The sequence below is a fragment of the Protobothrops mucrosquamatus genome, unplaced genomic scaffold, assembly GCF_001527695.2.
Source record: "Protobothrops mucrosquamatus isolate PMUCROS unplaced genomic scaffold, P.Mucros_1.0 scaffold1837, whole genome shotgun sequence".
Lineage (NCBI taxonomy): Eukaryota > Metazoa > Chordata > Lepidosauria > Squamata > Viperidae > Protobothrops > Protobothrops mucrosquamatus.
This window is the reverse complement of record NW_015387969.1, coordinates 416863-422862: the sequence shown is the minus strand read 5'-3', so window position 1 is coordinate 422862 and position 6000 is coordinate 416863.

Below are 6000 nucleotides of genomic sequence, written 5' to 3'. Positions count from 1 at the left end.
TAACTAAATGTGTTTATTGTGTTAAGCTGAGACACTGGGTTATGACGCTTGTAAAACTAAAGGGTTGAATGCTAAACAGGATTTGCAATAAAATTGGCTCCAAGTTTATTAACCTTCTGAAAGTGTTTTTGTTTTGTTTTATGGTTTAGCATAACAAAATTTACAGGGCATTTCTGATGTTTAAAGAAGCATATGTGAAATGTAATCTCATTAAAAATATTCAGTCATTAGTATGGGTTAAGTAAGCTTTTACTTTTATTATCAATATCCACAATATAGAGATAGGTAAATGCATCTTTTAAATACTGTTTTGGAGGTAGGCAAACAGATCCATAAATTGCCTTTTATTTCTGCTTAAACTGTTTCCAAGTAACAAAATAATTTACAACCATAATATAATGTTTCTGAAAAACAATGTAATTTGTTTTAATGATAGAATCATGCCCTGCTAATTATTTGATAAATCCAGCATACCTATATGTGAAGGCCTTATCTATTTTTCTTCACTCTCGGGTTGACTGCTCACAAATATATCAGTAGTACTCATTATTCTTAAAAAAGAATATTTTCTATTTACAGAATCTTTAACAATAAGCTTTTATCACAAAACAGAAAATGTTAAATCTGAATGATTTAAGTTCTAATCCGTACTTGGTCATAAGGCTTGGTAGATGACCATAAGTTCTTGTATTTCTCAAATTCATGCTTGACCATTCCTGACCTATGTTGCTCTCCTTGCACAGCTGACCTATGTTACCCCCCAACTCACAGGGCATCTCTTGCACTCCTCCTAATGGCCTTCAGGATCCACTCTGTACTCCTGCATGCCCTCCCTAACCTGCACCCCAATGTATCCTTCCCAACTTGGGTTGCACCCTTGCTATCCGCTTGCTCCCTGCCCTTCCTAGAAGCAGCCACTTACCAGTCTGCTGGCTTTGGACTAGGGATTTCTTGTTGTGTTCCCCACTGTCTCCCTCAAGCTTCCCATGAGTAAAGTAAAAGGGGAAGCAGAAGGAATTCTATGCAGCGATGGAGAGAAGGAAGGGTGGGGAAAAAAAGAGGAAAGAAGGGAGGAACACAATTCTTTTCCAATCTCTGATGTCACTGACCACACGCTTCATGTGGCTGGGCTTTGACTTTATTATAGGCTCTGGTCTTTGGGTCCTGATCACTCCTTTGGCTGAGCACTGCCAATCAAAAGCCTTGCTCCCTAAAGGGCCTTCCTTTGTATACCTTAAATTGCTGCGGAACAAAATATGGACTGAGGTTTTAAAAACATAATCAGTCTCTGACCAAACTAGTAGATAGAACATATGTGATATGAATTTGCTGTGGAGAGGGGGAGGACAAAGTGTAGCATTCAACTATTGATTAAAATTACCATCGAATGTGTTTTCCCAGTGACAACATTAGGAGGTGGCAAAAGAAAATCTTTTTGCATTTTATTAGAAAGTGACAACTAACTGGTGATGTTATCATTCCATATACATGCTACTAACTCCATTTATGAGGACCTACATTTTTCATTTTCCATAGCATCCATTAATGTTTGGGTACCACTGGTGTCTGAATAATGCAGTTAGTTCCTTGCATTTATTATTATAGGTAATATGAACAACTCTCTCTTAAGAATTCATCTATTTTTAGAGATTGCCTTTGGTTGAACACTGATTTTGTATGTGTAAATTTGATACTCAAGGTAGGTGTCATGTTTCCATTGTTACTAAGAATTTGGCTCTACATCTAATTTTGTAAAACCACAAGACACCCATGCTAAGATAATTATGATATTGTATCTTTAAGTAATGACAGTAAATCAATGCATGTGGGCAGATTCTTATTTTAAAATTTTCCACATTATACTTGTCTATTCTCTCACCACATGGACAAATCAAAAGAGATGTGAATTAATAATACTAATAGCTTTCTGCCATTATTAAAAAACATAATTTTCTAGATTAATAAAAAATGGAAAGGGGCTAAATAGCCCCCTTCATCCCAACCTCCCTGCTAAATGCAGATATTCAAAATAAGGCAAAAATGGAAGGAGAATGGAAGAAGGAAATTGGGATATATGAAGTACTAAGAAAATATAAAGCAATCAACAAGTCCATTAAAGTTAATAAGCTATTATGTTTCAATAAGCTCTAATTCATGGTATAGTGTTTCCAGGAAGTACACCAGGGCACCTTTATTATGTGTGGAAGGCCCTAGACCAGGGTTGTCAAACTCGCTGCGTTACGTGACATGTCACAACCTATCGTGACTTTTTTCCCCTTGACAGAGCTGGGGTGGGTGTGGCTTCCGCATGACTACAACAAAGATGTTGAGACTTTGGAAAAAGTTCAGAGAAGAGCAACTAAGATGATCCAAGGTCTGGAGACCAAAACATATGAAAAACGTCTGCAGGACTTGGGTTTGGCTAGTCTAAAGAAAAGAAGAAATAGGGGTAACATGATAGCAGTATTCCAGTATTTCAGAGGCTGCCACAAAGAAGAGGGGGTCAAATTATTCTCCAAAGTACCAGAGGGCAGGACAAGAAACAATGGTTGGAAACTGATCAAAGAGAGAAGCAATCTGGAATTAGGGAGTTCCTAACAGTGAGGACAATTAACCAGCTTGCCTTCAGAAATCATGGGAGCTCCATCACTGGAGGTTTTTAAGAAGAGACTGGACAGTCACTTGTCTGAGATGGTGTAGGTTCTCCTGCTTGAACGGAGGGCTGGACCAGAAGACATCCAAGGTCCCTTCCAGCTCTATTATTCCTTCCTTCCTTCCTTCCTTCCTTCCTTCCTTCCTTCCTTCCTTCCTTCCTTCCTTCCTTCCTTCCTTCCTTCTTTTCTATAGCTATCCATCTCAATCAATGATTATGGGTGGCTTACAATTCCAAAAATATAAAAATAATAAAATACCCCAAATAAATATACACAGCAGCTAAGTTACTTAGCTATTTAACAGTAAAGCCAAGAAACAGGACTCTTAATACAGACCCTTAATATAGCATTCTAGGCTTCGGAACACAGCCACGTTTTAAAAGCCTTACGAAAGACCAAGAGGCTGTTCATATTTCTTTCTTTTTTTTAAAGAATACCCCAAATAGATTTATTGCCCTCCACGTATAAATACATAAAAAGTAAAACATACAGTCCACAAAAATGTTTAAATATTTCTGTGAAAGATAGATGATTTACAATTTTGTTAACTAACCACTGCAAAACCATTGGGTTTTTTTATAACAAGTTTTATTAATTTTCCATTTTTACAAAGCTTCAGGTATTAAGGAAGCAACATGGTGGTTGGGTAATACATAGTCCAATAACAAGCTTTTCCATACATATGTCAGTTTACATCATCAAAAATTTCCTCTCTGTTTCCCTTGGTTATTATATCAAATTCAAATTAATACATTACTAGTTATAACTCTAACCCTTTAAGACAATTATCAACAAGTTTTAACTTATATGCCTCCAGATCCTGTTTTTAACTTTTATCTAATTTCAATTACCGTATTTCAGTTAGCTTAATATCCATAGTATTTAGGTTTCGGATAACCCACGGTTCCCTTACTTCATTACAAAATGTTATCATATCTAAAATGCACTTATTATTTATTCAACTAAATTCTTAGTTTGTTTCACAATCATACTCTACTTCTCATTCTAATACCATCACTTACTAATAAAATAACATTTATCCTCTGAATCCATCTTCTATGTATAATTCAAAACTATTATTCTAGTAACTAATTTATTTCCCTTATAGATATAAATCCTGAATGTTAAATCCGCTAATATCTTTTAAAATCTCTTTATCCCCTTAAGTGAGATTTAAGGCTCTTCCATTAAAGGTCACATAAAGAAAACCATTTTTTAAAGTCTAACTCTAGCCTTCCTTTTGTGCCAAACAGGCTTCCATAACAAAGCTTTTGAATCCTCGGGTGGATCTCCCCTCATTCCCGCATATATCACTTGAATCAAGGGAGACCATCCAGTCATCAGCCTATCAAGGAAGCTAGTCCCTTCACAATCGTTAGATTATTGGCCAAATAGTTTGAATCTCCATATTTGACTTAATATATTTGTCATATGTTCAGGCTGGTCTTCTTCTTCTTCTGGTTTCAGCTGGTTTAAATGAAAAGTCATATTCAGTGTTGTAGTTGTTTTTGGATCATCTGGATTAACTAGATTCTCAGTATATTGTGTATGTAAGTCCTCAGCAAGTTCCGTCTTAGTATTGCTTTCTTCGGTTCCTGTTGTTGTTGTAGTTGTAGAGTCTTTAAATGAGCTCAAAATTTGCGTATTGGAGTTCATATTTCTGAGGGGAGGATATTCCACAGAGCAGGACTATTGCAGAAAATGTCCATTTCCTAATCTCCGCCAGCCACATGCCCAATCTGCTAGATTGAACTGGACTCTTTGAAAAAGATAGTCCTTCTGGTAATCTAATCCCAGGATGTTTAGTTGAAGTCCACACAATTTAAAGTTGTTAAGATTGCGAAACATTAATGTAAAGGATATACTCACTTGGTCTTACTACACTGGGATCCCAGAGCATTTGTAGTAGTTGATACTAAGATTAATAATTAAATGTCTTCTAGCTGATCAGTATAATTATGTTAAAATATTTGAATGATATGTTGAAACTTCTGAATAAGTCTTTTCTATAGATAAAATCAACTAAATTAGGTCAGTGTAGGACTATTTGCATACTGGAGCAAAACTGATTGAAAAGATAAGACTAAGGAAATATCTACTTCTGTTATACACAATTTTTATTTTACTTACTGTTTAATCTTTACTGAGCATTTCCTGTAATGTATTTAGGTTTTGTGCATTGGACTTTCCACATGTAATATGTGATGAAAGATAAACTAATGCATAAGAAATGGTAATGAGCTAAGAGTTTTCAGAAGTTTTAGTTGAATATGTATTTTCAGTTATATAATTACAAAATTCTGTTTTTAAACTTGAATTAATCTCTGTGTTGTTTTGACTATAATACCATCACTACTATTCTAGGTTTTACAAATTCGGCTTTATAAGATTTTACTAGTTGCTATTTTTCATATGTACATTGTTACATTTTTTATTCAGCAACTGCAAAAGTGAATTGTCACCTGCATGACTGAGTGAAAATCATGGTTCATTTATTCATATAAAATATTTTTAAAATTTATTGTGACAAATTCCAGGCAGGACATTTGAACTCAATTTTCCAATAAGATCTTATGTGCCAGAACATTTTCTGTTTGGCTTCTATTCTAATAGTTTCAAATGTGTGCCAGTTATAACATCTTGCTGGATTTCATTTAATATTATCAAAGAAGCAGAACTTTGCCTTTGGTCTTACTTTTATACCACTCACTGTTTTCACTCTCCAGTCTCTCACAAAGCCATGTTTTTGAAAATTTCAAAACACATAGGGAACACGCTGAGCCAATCAATATTCCCTCCAAATCACCAAAAGGAAAACAGTATCATTTGGCCAGCATCTTTCCACAATTACCACCATTCCTGAAGTGATACAAACCCTGTCACCTCTCCAGTCTACAAAAGGGCCATAAAATAACTAACACCTCCATAATTGCAATACACGCTGTACACGCAAACACACCATTCCTTCTGACTAAAAATGTGTTTTGCAAACTGTGATAGTGAAATAATAATATGTTCACATTTGGACAGTACTTTCCCCAATAGCCTGATTTTTTTGGCTGAAATGTGGGAAAGACACATTCTGAATTACGCCATAGGCATCAAGAGCAAGTCTCTGCACTGGGGAGAATAATGTGGAAGTAAAAATTGCCTTGCATTCTGGGGCAAAAGCTCTCCTCAACAGGGAAAAACAAACTGCCTATAAAGTCTTCAGAGCTGAAGAGGAAAATATTAGCTTTGTTCTACATACAAGCATAGGAGTCTAAATTATTCATCATAATAATTTGAAGTTTGAGACTGCTTCTCAACTGCCATAAATCTCTTCTGCGGAGGTATCCTAATATAA